The sequence below is a fragment of the Eretmochelys imbricata genome, chromosome 6 (genome assembly GCF_965152235.1).
Source record: "Eretmochelys imbricata isolate rEreImb1 chromosome 6, rEreImb1.hap1, whole genome shotgun sequence".
Lineage (NCBI taxonomy): Eukaryota > Metazoa > Chordata > Testudines > Cheloniidae > Eretmochelys > Eretmochelys imbricata.
Window position 1 is genome coordinate 8,220,262 of NC_135577.1, and position 14,415 is coordinate 8,234,676.

The window sequence follows — 14,415 nt, forward strand, 5'->3', positions numbered from 1 at the left end:
TGGAACAAGAAAATGTCAAATTCTTCTAGTTACTACCAGGTTTGAAGACTGAAAGGGAGGGGTGTGTGCGAGAGCGGTGTGGGGGCATGTGCATGCATGCACATTTGGGAGAAAATTTTCTTTCTAGTGAAATCAATTGGCATAGGAAGTTTAATAGTGTTTCTCCATTCTATGAATATTTTCAAAAGATAAAATTTTCCCACCCCCATCTTGAATCAGGTCAAGAAAACAAAATCCCCCAAATATTCAAACTTAACTTTGTTTTTCCATTTTGGATCAGTTGAAACATTTTGATAGGAAAAAAAATGAAATATTTCAAAGCTGTAACCTTTTGCTTTCAGTCTAATCAGCTTCAATTCTGAAACAAAAAGTCATTTGCACCAGAAAACAATTTTCATTTAGAAAGTCTCAAAACAATGGTTTGACAATCTTGAAACATTTTTCCCTCAGCTTTTTTTGAGCCAGGAAATTTTTTGAACCCAACCCCATTCTTGGTTCAATGAATCTGCCTTTATCAATGAAAAAAAGCAAACAATTTATCAAAAATTTCTCAGTTCTACTTTAAGCCTTCTCAAAACAATGCACCCTTACATACTGTCGCCATCCGTCTCCCTCCTCCCTCTCCTGCCAATGGGGGAACCAGGTAGGTGAATGAGCCTGCTCCTGCCTTTTACTAGTAGAGAGCTCAGGTAGGAACGGCTCCTGCTGTTAGTTCTAAATAATCACAGCTTCAATCCATGCTGCTGGTGGGGCACATAAAACCTGCACAAAGAAACTGGACCAGTTTAAGGCTGAGCTCTTCCACTGAGAGATTTGTTTTAGGGTTCAAAAAAGAACTAGATAAATTCATGGAGTATAGGTCCATCAATGGCTATCAGCCAGGATGGGCAGAGATGGTGTCCCTAGCCTCTGTTTGCCAGAAGCTGGGAATGGGCGACAGGGGATGGATCACTTGATGATTACCTGTTCTGTTCATTCCCTCTGGGGCACCTGGTCCTGGCCACTGTCAGAAGACAGGATAATGGGCTAGATGGACCTTTGGTCTGACGCAGTATGGCCATTCTTAAGTTCTTATATCAGTTCAGCTTAAGCCAGTTGGGAAAAATGTTTAAGCTGAACCAAAACAAACCAGGTTTCCATGAATGGGATATATTATGTGATGTCCACATGGCCTTTTGCAGTAATTTAACTAAATTGATATTAATAGTGATTTCAGGCCAAGTCTGCTCTCAAACTTCCACTGGCTTAATTATACTGGTTTTGTTAAACTAGTGAAACACTGAAATGAGAGTACTCTCACAGGGTTAAGACTGGCTTACTTCTGTTTAGCTTAGCCCAGCTCCTAGGCCAGGTCTACACTAGCAAGTTAAAGTGCTCTAACTTGCTGGCTCAGGGGTGTGAAATTCCTGTACTTGGATGACTGCCTGCTGAAAGCACCAACACAGCAAGCAGCGTTAGTCTCCACTGACCAGACAGTAGCTCTCTTTACTAAGTTAGGCCTCCAAATAAATGCACAAAAAAAACCAACCCTAACAGTTCATTGGAACCTACTTCAATTCTCCCGAGGCAATGGGCTCTCTGCTGTGAGAATTTCTAACCTTAACCAACCTGATCTCTGCAGTACAACCGTAGCAAGGTTGGGACTCACCCCATGGTGCCTCCCGCTGGTCACTTTGGGAATTAGCACCTTCTGGTGGTGTCGCACCATTGTTGCTCCCGCTCCTCATCTGGGACCCATGTTGCTCCCTAGCTTGCAGCGTCCTCTTCACAGGATGGCCCTCCGGCTGTGCCCCCAACTCCATTCTCCCTACTTCCGGGGGAACCGGCAATCTTCAGTCTGGCCCCATGCCACAGTGAACTGCAGTCCCAAGCCTAGGCCCTTGCTCAGGGGCAAGCTGCAGTCCTTTTCTTGGCCACTCTCTCCAGCAGCTAGTGGTGCAAAGGGGGTGGGCAGGCCCACCCACTAATCTGGGGCCCAGCCCAGGGACCCTCGAATGGCAGCTTCTTACTGCCTCCTCCACTGCCTGCCTTCTCAGTCCTTTGAGACAGTGACCTCAGTCTGGCAGGAGCTCCCTCACTTCTGCTCCCCTGAGCCTGCCCAGCACTGCTTTGTCTGAGGTGCTACTCTCTCTAGGTAAAAAGAAAAGGAGGACTTGTGGTACCTTAGAGGCTAACCAATTTGAGCATAAGCTTTCATGAGCTACAGCTCACTTCATCTGATGCATTCAGTGGAAAATACAGTGAGAATATTTATATACACACAGAACATGAAAAAAATGGATGTTATCATACACACTGTAAGGAGAGTGATCGCTTAAGATGAGCTATTACCAGCAGGAGAGCGGGGAAGGGTGAGGGGAAGAAAACCTTTTGTAGTGATAATCAAGGTGGGCCATTTCCAGCAGTTAACAAGAACGTCTGAGGAACCGGGGGGGGGGGGGGGGGCGCACGGGGAATAAACATGGGAAAATAGTTTTACTTTGTGTAATGACTCATCCACTCCCAGTCTCTATTCAAGCTTAAGTTAATTGTATCCAGTTTGCAAATTAATTCCAATTCAGCAGTCTCTTGTTGAAGTCTGTTTTTGAAATTTTTGTTGTAATATTGTGACTTTTAGGTCAGAGATCGAGTGACCAGAGAGATTGAAGTGTTCTCCGACTGGTTTATGAATGTTATAATTCTTGACGTCTGATTTGTGTCCATTTTACATAGAGACTGTCCAGTTTGACCAATGTACATGGCAGAGGGGCATTGCTGGCACATAATGGCACATATCACATTGGTAGATGTGCAGGTGAACGAGCCTCTGATAGTGTGGCTGACAGAACCAGAAGAAAAAGGAGTACTTGCGGCACTTTAGAGACTAACCAATTTATTTGAGCATAAGCTTTTGTGAGCTACAGATGCAGAGCCAGAAGAGTACCCAGAAGTCACCTACTACAGGACAGGCCCAACAAAGAAAACAACAGAACGCCACTAGCCGTCACCTTCAGCCCCCAACTAAAACCTCTCCAACGCATCATCAAGGATCTACAACCTATCCTGAAGGATGACCCATCACTCTCACAAATCTTGTGAGACAGGCCAGTCCTTGCCTACAGACGGCCCCCCAACCTGAAGCAAATACTCACCAGCAACCACATACCACACAACAGAACCACTAACCCAGGAACCTATCCTTGCAACAAAGCCCGTTGCCAACTGTGCCCACATATCTATTCAGGGGACACCATCATAGGGCCTAATCACATCAGCCACACTATCAGAGGCTCGTTCACCTGCACATCTACCAATGTCACAATATTACAACAAAAAGACTTCAAAAACAGACTTCAATGAGAGACTGCTGAATTGGAATTAATTTGCAAACTGGATACAATTAACTTAAGCTTGAATAGAGACTGGGAGTGGATGAGTCATTACACAAAGTAAAACTATTTCCCCATGTTTATTCTCCTCTACCCCCCTCTGCACTGTTCCTCAGACGTTCTTGTTAACTGCTGGAAATGGCCCACCTTGATTATCACTACAAAAGGTTTTCTTCCCCCCACCCCACTCTCCTGCTGGTAATAGCTCATCTTAAGTGATCACTCTCCTTACAGTGTGTATGATAACACCCATTTTTTCATGTTCTGTGTATATAAACCTCCCCACTGCATTTTCCACTGAATGCATCCGACGAAGTGAGCTGTAGCTCACGAAAGCTTATGCTCAAATAAATTGGTTAGTCTCTAAGGTGCCACAAGTACGCCTTTTCTTTTTGCGAATACAGACTAACACAGCTGCTACTCTGAAATCTCTCTAGATAGTCTGTCCTTTTCCCTCCAGCTCCCAGGAGAGACTGAGCTCCTCTCACCTCTGCAGCCTTCTTATAGGGCCCAGCCTGGCCCTGATTGGCCATTTTCTGCATAGCCTCTTCAAGGGCTGCTATTAACCCCTTCCAGGCCTGTGTGGGGCAACTGCCCCAGCTCCAGCCTCTCTCTCTCTCTCTCTCACTGTCACACACTTGCTTCCTCATTGCCACTATCTGTGCTGGCTGAGTCAGGGTCATAGCCCTGAGCATGTCAGACTCTGCCTTTAGGCAAGTTGCTTCTTTTTCTCTCAACTTTATCTGTCTCTAACTCGTTCACTCTTGCCTTTAACTTATCTCACTCTTTATCTAATGCCATTGCTACCATACAACAAACCCTGCAATGTGGCCCGTTTCTTCACCTTAACATTTGGAGCTCTCCCCATGCTGACTCAGGTTTCCCACTGCTTACAGAGCTGAGGGAATGCCCTGAGACTGGTGAAGGCTCCACGCTGCCAGGGGCCCATTACCATATTCTGTCAAGCTGTTACCCAAAACTATTTCCAACCTTTCCATTTTTTCAGATGTTCTCTTTATGTCTGTCATATTTTCTCCCTCAACCAGGCTACCAGCCTAAGTCCCCATAATAGAATACACCTGTAAACTGACTTGCAGACTACAACATGGGAATTACAGGTTGCGACCCTGTTCCCTCCATCTTCTAGTCCCTATTGCAACAAACTACTCCTGGCTAGCTCACAAAATCTGTTACCTGGGATTATCTGAGCCCGAATCTGTAGTAATTTACTATTTTCTCTCTAAGCGATTTCAATCAAGTGCAGGGGGAGGGATGTCTCAGAGCCACTGGTTGATAAATGAGTGGTTTTGGTGGTGCGTGTCCACCTCCTCGCACCGACAGGGGTTAGGGGCAGAGGGGCACCACCTACAAGTCCACCCCCAGGCTTCTCAGACGATTGGGTCAGGGTCTGAGGCCTGGAACACAAGCGATGTCCCCTGGGGTTAGGGCAGCATGGCCTAGTGGCCAGAGTCCCACAGGAGGGGGTCACTCACACAGTGTTACCTAGGGAGGTGGTGGAATTTCCTTCCTTAGTAGTGTTTAAGGTCAGGCTTGACAAAGCCCTGGCTGGGATGATTTAGTTGGGTATTAGTCCTGCTTTGAGCAGGGGTTTGGACTAGATGACCTCCTGAGATCCCTTCCAACCCTGATATTCTATGAATGTGGTGGCCAGTAGGAGGGCCCAGGTCCACCTGACTCCACCATGCCCCAGCCCAGGGGGCTAACAGTGGCCAAGTAATTTGCCACTGGCTCAGCAGGGGTGGGGAGAGGTCCTACCAAAACATGCTGAGTGTTCTCAGGTGGGAGGTACCACTCAGACACCCCCCCGGGTCACTTCCTACCAATATCAACGTGGAGGTTCCCCATGAGGCTACAGCTCCTGCATGGTCTGCTATGCCAGTTGCTGCTGACAGCTTCTCTGATCGCAGGGGTTCAAGCAGGTCCAGCAAGGCTCTGGTCCCTGGCATGTGCAGGGGCTGTGGCTAGTCCACCACAGGTGCTTCCAAGACTGATTATTCCCCTATGGCCACCTGCCCAGAATGAGCTGAGCTTCCTCCCTTTATACTGCTATAGCATTTGGAGCATGCCCAGTCCTACCTGGGAGGCAGGACTTCTGCTGTCAATAATATGGGCTTAACCCTGTCTGGGCTAGTGTGGGGGTAAGCAGACCCCATCACAGTGGTACAAAAAAGAGTGCTTTCAACCAAAGCTCCTTCTTCATTGAGTTTTAAGCACATATGCAATAGCAATAGTCTAGAGCACCCCAGATATAGTTACCCAAAGTCTGAGATGATTTTGAGTGGCAACAGCAGGTTTCAGGTGATCAGCCTTCCTCCTAGCTGCTGGGGAGTAAGCTGTTAGCTTCTTGCTTGTAGAAAAACTTCTCTGAACTCATCTACATTACATACTCTTACTTATCTTTTTATAGATTATTCAAACAAAGCACATAACTTCTAGTTACCCCAAGTGGGCTAACTATTCTCCTAGCATTAGCAAAAACAACTCATAATTTTATTTATCAGCAAAGCAACGTTTAGTCATAGCAACAGCAAGGAACTCACCAGAGAAACCCAAATCTAAGGTCAGTTATCCACTGCACTTCTTCCCATTCTCATGAATCTGTTACTTTCTTCTTTCCTCATTAAATCTTTTTTTTCTAAAGTACCAGTTTTGCTGTTTGCATGTAACCACTACATCTTAAAGCACAAGCCTCACCAACCTGAGCTAAAAGACCTCCCTGTTAACAAAGTCTGGAGCAGCTCCATCAGCTGCTGTATGGCTACCAGTTACCACTAGAGGGGGCCAGTGTGCTGCACTGAGCAAGTGTTGTGGGAGGGGGGGCACACTTTTTTGAAAACCTAAACATCACTGGGAGTCTGTCAGTGGAGATGGGGCGTCTCTCTCGAAGCTCCGCTCCAGCTCTGGGTCAGAGGCAGGAATCGCTGGGTGAGATTCTCTGGCCTGAGTTAGGCAGGAGACAGGACTGGATGGGCACAAAGGGCCCTGCTGGCCTTAAAATTTACAAATCTGTGAACTGTGGGGTTTCTTGCACCTTCTTCTGCAGTATCAAGCGCTGGGCATTGTCAGAGAGAAGAGACTTGGCTAGACGGACCACGGTGCTGAGCCAGTCCAGTAATCCCTATGGGCCAATTCACTTGCATCAAACAACTCGTTCACCCCCAGTGTTGCCAGCTCTGGTGATTTTTTGCTACGAGCTTTGTAATACTTAACTATTTTTTCCCTTAAAGCCCCAGCACTTGAGGCCATGCGTTTATGGGAGAATCTCAGCTTTTATGTTTGGGGAAATAATAGTATGTTTCCAGCCCTAGAGGTTGGGGTGGGGGTGGGGGAGAGATAAGCGCTGAAGATTAAAACAACAGAATTAAAAAAATGTACCTATTTAAAAATAATCTCATTTTTAAGATGCTCTGATATTCATCATTTGTTAACTTTCTGGGTTGGCAAAATTATGTGCCAATTTATTTGCAGCCATCAATTTGTTCCTCCCTGTTATTCTCTGCAATTTGTTCCTTGTTGTTCCAGCACTGCAGGCCGTGTAGGAACCCCGCCCTGTGCGGTTGGTGCAAAGGACTTGGTTAATGCCACCTTGTCCAAGGCGTGGATTTGAAGAGCCAGAATCTCTTCAGTCATCTTGGCATTTAGGGCCAGGCCAAAGCAGCCTCCCCGCTCAGGGATCAATGCTAATCATAAGGCACTTGCTGTTTAGTGCTCTGTGGGACGATCTACCCCCTGCCTTCCATCCCGGGTAGACGGACGCCTTCTGTTTACACTGATGGAGCCTACTTAGAAGCAGAGTTAAATTGGTGCAAATCTTGGTGGTTTATGGAAACAACTTGTTCCCCTGAGTCACAGAGGAAGGGCTCTAATCTACATGTTTGGGCCCTGATCATGTGATCTGATTCTTATACCTGTATGGAGCTGATGCTTTGGAATGACTAGGGCCAAGCACAGGGAAGAGCATCCATCTGTATTGATCCACATGCAGCACTGAGAGTCAATGGGATCTAATGACTAGCATGCTGGACTGGGACACAGGACACCCGGGTTCATTCCCAGCTCTAAAACTGGCTTGCTGGGACCTCAGGCAAGTCACCGTCCCACTCTGGGCCTAGTTTCTTGTGCTGCCCTTCGTCTATTTTGAGTATAAACTCTTCCAGGAGGGGGCTGTGTGTGACTATAACGCAAATAGCAGGCTGCATTGTATGGGTATATAATGGCCTCCACAGCACCCCCTTGAGGCATGGGACGGCCCTGAAGCCACAGTTTCTCTTTCCTCAGTAATTTCTCAGAGGCTTTCTCGTAACCAATAACTCCCATATTGGGCTGGCTTGTTATCATAAACGGCTACAAAATAACACCATCAAAGTCCAAGTCTGAAGTTGATATATTTTAAGGTTTATATACGTCCATCCTTCTTGACTCTTCATCCAGCCACTCCCAGGCCTTCTGCCCGGAGTCTCCCCTACCATGCTGGAGTCTTTTCTGACTGGTGTCTTAGAGCAGGGGTTCCCAAACTGTGGGCTGTGGCCCAAAGGTGAGCCACAACACAGTCCTGGGTGGTCTGCCAGAGGTGGAGTCTGGGGGCAAATGAGGGGGTGTTGCCCCCCCAAAACAACTGTATATGTTGGCAAAGTGGCGGCCGGTGATGGCCTTAGGGCTGCCAACTTTCCAATTTCCCAAAACTGGACAGTACAGCAGGAGTGCTGGTACCTCCCTCCACCCCCTGGTCCACCTCTTCCCCCAAGGCCCCACCCTCCATTTACTCCTCATCCCCTCTCCCCCCCGTCACTCGCCGCTCTCCTCCCTCCCCTTTTCCCATTGCATGGTTGCATCTGTATTGTTCTCAAGGTTGTGGTGGTGGTGGATTTTTTTTTAACATAATGCAAGTATAATGAGCCAAACAACATTGTTCTATCATGAGAACAAATTCTACTCAGGAAGAAAAATTAAAGTAAAAAATATGGTTAAATTAGGCTTGTAAAAGTACTTTTTTTTTCTTCAGTACTTTTTTGAAAAGTGTTTGCTCTGTGATTATTACTATTCCGCGTAACGACACGACTAAGCCCATTATACAAGGCTACACTGCACAATCGACCATGGGGGACACTTTAGGAATAATCTGAACTATCCTGCCATGACTCAGCTCAGACTAGGTTGTCATTTCAGGAAATACAAAATAATGGAGCTATTTTGTCTCTGGAATGAGCTTTGCCTATGTATAGAAAACTGGAACAGAGGATGGAATTTGCTGCTACCATCCAGCTGTGATGCAGCAGCATAGACTGCTGTCCTGGGGAGAGAGACAGCCAGCGAGGAGGCAGCTTGAGCTGGGGAGGGGGCTGGGAATGCACTCAAAGGGGCAGTTGGGAAAAGCTGTTACAGAAGGAGAAGAATCGAGATGTGGAGCTAGCAGATGAACTGGAGCTTAGGTAGAAGGGGAGGTGATTTTTAAAAAAAAGAACAAGAGAATAAAAGTGAGGGACTGGGAAGTGAAAGAAGGAAAATAGGAAAGGTGTTGAGCCATGAGAAGAAGAAAAAAAACAGACCTGGGTACACAAGCAGGCACTATGAGAGAAGGGAAGTGGACAGAAAGAAAATCTACAGACTTACTCAGAAAGAGAGGATCAAGGGAAAAACTGGAAGGAACTGCGACTGAGGGAAAGGGGGATTGATCTGTGTTAGATGCAAAGAGATCCTGAAAAGGGAGAACAAGATGCCCACCCACAAAGGACTTAAATTACACAAGCAAAGAGAATGGCGGTGTGAACATCTATTGACAGAATACAGTTCAAAGGTGCCTAATGGAGAAGTGAGGGCCCACTAGGTGAAGAAACCCCGCTTGTGGATAAACTCGGTGCAAAGATGTACAGCCACAGGAACATCGACTCTTCGGAGCACTTCAGGCTGAAGAGAAGCAAAGAAAAGGACAGCAAGAGTGGAGCTGGACCTACAGCCAAGGAGAGGAAAAGTTGATTCTTCTCCGAAGTGACACAGTATATCACAGAGTCAACTCTTGTTCTTGATCATATCAAATGCATTTGGTACTAACTGCACAGCACGTACAAGCTCACAAAGGTTAATGAGTTGGTAACCTATGGTTTATTAGTATAAATAGTAAGTCTTTGGTAATGTTCTATAGTATTTATGCTCCTGGTACAATTTTGATGTTTTTCCCTTATAAAGTTCTAAAAGATTAAAATGATCCCTTTTGTCTTGGTTAGGCTATGCTAACTGTGCAGAGAGGCAAACTCCACACCAGTAACAGCTCCATGGAGGAGCCACCAATTAATATCCCCAGCAAGATGTGCAACTAGAGTGGAGTACAGACTGGCCTACCAGGGTGTCAAAAGGCATGTAAAAGCGGCAAAGAGTCCTGTGGCACCTTATAGCCTAACAGACGTATTGGAGCATAAGCTTTCGTGGGTGAATATATGCATCCGGCAAAGTGGGTATTCACCCATGAAAGCTTATGCTCCAATATGTCTGTTAGTCTATAAGGTGTCACAGGACTCTTTGCCCCTTTTACAGATCCAGACTAACATGGCTACCCTTCTGATAGAAGGCATGTAGTGAACAAGGTGGAAGATGAAGGTCTTCTGATTAAAGAAGCTGAATGCTGACCTGGCAAGTCACTTAAATTCAACTTGTCATAGGTAGCCACTAGATAGTGTATGTTCTTCATTTTCTGAGTGCTCAACTTTAGAGAGCTGGGTCTGATTTACAGAGGTGCTGAGTACTCACAGCTGCAACTAAGGTCAATGGGAGCTGTGCTTGAATATATAAAGTGCTGTAAAAATGCTCGGTGCTCTGAAAAATCTGGCCCTAGGCATCTCCAATTGAGCACCCAAAATTTGTGGCATTTTTAACAATTTTGTCTTTAATTTTGGTGTAAAATAGGGAAAACAATTATTCCTTATACTCACAGGGGGTTTGTGAAGAAATAAATGTATTAAGGTCTGTAAAGAAGTAAGAGGATAACAACATCATAAACAAACTAGGGAAATACAACCTAGATGGAGTTATTATAAGGTGGGTGCATAACTGGTTGGATAACCATTCCCAGAGAGTAGTTATCAATGGTTCACAGTCATGCTGGAAGGGCATAACGAATGGGGTCCCGCATGGATCAGTTCTGGGTCTGGTTCTTTTCAATGTCTCTATCAATTATTTAGATGATGGCATAGAAAGTACACTTATATAGTTTGCGGACAATACCAAGCTGGAAAGGTTTGCAAGTGCTTTGGAGAATAGGATTAAAATTCATGTCATGTTAAACTGTCTTGGAATAAGAGGGAAGGTCCTCTCATGGATCAGTAACTGGTTAATAGGAAACAATGGTCAGTTTTCAGAATGGAGAGAGGTAACCAGTGGTGTCCCCCAGGGGCCTGTGCTGGGACCAGTACTATTCAACATATTCATAAAAGATCTGGGAAAAGGGGTAAACAGTGAGGTGGCAAAATTTGCAGATGATACAAAACTACTCAAGATAGTTAAGTCCAAAGCAGACTGCAAAGTGTTACAAAGGATCTTACAAAACTGAGTGACTGGGAAACAAAATGGTAGATGAAATTCAATGTCGATAAATGCAAAGTAATGCACATTGCAAAACATAATTCCAACTATACATATAAAATGATGAGGTCTAAATTAGCAGTCACCACTCAAGAAAGAGATCTTGAGGTCCTTGTGGATAGTTCTCTGAAAACATCCACTCAATGTACAGCTCATGCTCAAATAAATTGGTTAGTCTCTAAGGTACCACAAGTACTCCTTTTCTTTTTGCGAATACAGACTAACACGGCTGTTACTCTGAAACCTGTCAATGTACAGCGGCAGTCAAAAAAGCTAACAGAATGTTGGGAATCATCAAGAAAGGGATAGATAATAAGACTGAAAATATCATATTGCCTCTATATAAATCCATGGTATGCCCACATCTTGAATACTGTGTGCAGATGTGGTCACCCTATCTCAAAAAAGATATATTTGTCTTGGAAAAGGTTCAGGAAAGGGCAACAAAAATGATTAGGGACATGGAACAGCTGTCGTATGGGGAGAGATTAATAAGACTGGGATTTTTCAGCTTGGAAAAGAGACAACTAAGAGGGGATATGATAGAGGTCTATAAAATCATGACTGGGGTGGAGAAAGTAAATAAGGAAGTGTTATTTACTCCTTCTCATAACACAAGAACTAGGGGTCACCAAAAGAAATTAATAGGTTTAAAACAAATAAAAGGAAGTATTATTTTACACAATGCACAGTGAACCCAGAGGATTGCCAGAGGATGTTGTAAAGGCCAAGACTATAACAGGGTTACAAAAAGAACTAGATAAATTCATGGAGGATAGGTCCATCAATGGCTATTAGCCAGGATGGGCAGGGATGGTGTCCCTAGCCATCGTTTGCCAGAAACTGGGAATGAGCGACAGGGGTGGATCACTTGATGATTATCTGTCTGTTCATTCCCTCTGGGGCACCTGGAATTGGCCACTGTTGGGAGACAGGATAATGGGCTAGATGGACCTTTGGTCTGACCCAATATGGCTGTACTTATGTTACTTTTGTTCAAAATGATCTGGACAAACTGGAGAAATGGCCGGAAGTAAATAGGATGAAATTCAATAAGGACAAATGCAAGCTTAGGAAGAAACAATCAGTTGCACACACAAAAAGTGGGAAATCACTGCCTAGGAACAAGCTGTGAAAAAGGATCTGGGAATCATAATGGATCACATGCTAAACATGAATCAACAGTGTAACACTGTTGCAAAAAAAAAAAAAGCAATCATTCTTGGATGTATTAACAGGAGTGTTGTAAGCAAGACATGAGAAGTAATTTTTCCACTCCACTCCATGCTGATGTAAGCAGAGTCAGGATGAGCTCCACTCTGACATCTGGTGGTGAGGTGTGGCAAGCTGTGGAAGCTCTGTTCAGGGGCTGATCTCATTTGCATAGGCACACCCACCCCTCCTAGAATGAGGCCATAGCTGCCCAAATGGTCACTTTGGCTGCCGTGGGATTCCCCAGTGTCTCTGTTATTGGGGCAGGAAGAATAAATTGTTATTACCCTGATTATGGGAATCAAGGACAGTGGAACTGCACTTGGCCTTTTGTTATGATGGAGGGACTCACCATCAACTAAGTAGCACTCGCTAGGCAAGGGACATGGGTTCCAAAACTCTGTGAATTGAGAGAGGTGGGGGATAGGTATTAGTATCTGGTAGTGTAGTTTCCCCAGTGAGGGTCTTATATGCTAATTGTACTGCCTTATCTTTCCACTATGGAATATTAGAGCTAATTTTGATTCCACTAGGAGTCTAGTTACAGGCTGCTGAGCTGAATTTACTTTGGGCTAATAGTGCACCAGCACTGAGGCTCCCCTACTACAAGCTGAAATCACAAAAGAGCTAAACTTACTAAGAGCTGCAATTGCTGAGTGTTGTGTTAAGTAGTGGGGGAGCCTGAAGATATATGGTGGAGCAGTTTGCGGGACAGTGAGCAGAGTGGCTGGTGGAGCGGAGCAGTTTGCGGGATGGTGAGCAGAGCGGAGCGGCTGGTGGAGCAGAGCAGTTTGTTGGATGCCTAGAGCAGCCCATGGGGTGGCTGGCAGAGTGGAGCCCCATGGAGAGGTGGGGCCATCAGCTTTGGACCATGTAAGGTGCCCCTTAACCCCCCACTCCCCAATCTCCACCCAGGTTGGGAGGTAAAACTCTGCAGGTAAACTTTTGAACTCTGGGGCTGCCCTGACTAGGGACAGAGACTTTTGGGTTGTTGGACTTTTGGGACTTTGGGTGATTTTGGGTTGCTGGACTCAAGAACTAAAGGGAAAGGACATGCCCCAATTTGCTTGGGGTGGGTTTTTGCTCATGGGTTGTGTTATGAACCCTGTTGGTGGTGTTTCCCCAACATAATGCCACATTGTTTCTCTCTGTTATTTAAAGGTTTTTTGTTACACTCAGACTATGTGCTTGCGAGAGGGGAAGTATTGCCTCTTGGAGGCGCCCAGCGGGGGTGGTATATATTTGTCCCAGGTCACTGGGTAGAGGCTCGAGCCGGTTTTGCATTGTGTTATTGGAATGGAACCCCTAGATACTGAACCCAGCCCTTGTTGCTGCCAACTCTGACAGGCAGAAGGGTTACACTGATTAGGACTCATCTGGAGTATTGTGTCCAGTTCTGAGCACCACATTTCAGGAAGGATGTGGACAAATTGGAGAGAGTCTAGAGAAGAGCAACAAAAATGATTAAAGGTCTAGAAAACATGACCTATGAGGGAAGATGGGAAAAGATCATACAAAAGCCCAGGAGGAATCAATAACTGTGGGAGCAGAGCAGGGGGTGGATGGTCTGCAGTTAGTCAGGCCTGGGGCCACACACTGAACGATGAGGATATTATTGAGCAGCTACCCATAATTCAGTGAGCACAGTACATCCTGTGCTCTAAATAAGGCAGGGGTCCCATGGAAAAAAACATTATGTGATTATGTAATTAAAGACTAATCATAATGCATACACACAAGGGAACTGAAATAAGATTGCATGGACAACCTTAGTTCTGGTGCTTCCTAACTTTTGAGTGTTTGACTTTGCAATGTTAACATTCTTTTAACATGGGTTCTTTGGATGTAGTGTAGAAACATTTAGAAATTGACATACACAGCAGCCAAGATCAGTGCCCCATTGTGCCAGGCACTGCACAAACACACGGTGATTGAAATTGGTGCCCCATTGTGCTGGGCATTGCATAGAAACACAGTGACTGAGAAAAGGAGTACTTGTGGCACCTTAGAGACTAACAAATTTATTAGAGCGCGAGCTCATGAAAGCTTATGTTCTAATAAATTTGTTAGTCTCTAAGGTGCCATAAGTACTTCTTTTCACGGATACAGACTAACATGGCTGCTACTCTGAAACAGTGACTGAGATCAGCACTCATTGTGCCAGGTGTTGTACAGACATCCTGTGACAGAATATTCCGTTCCTGAAGAGCATACACATTAAATAGACCAGATAGATAAAGAA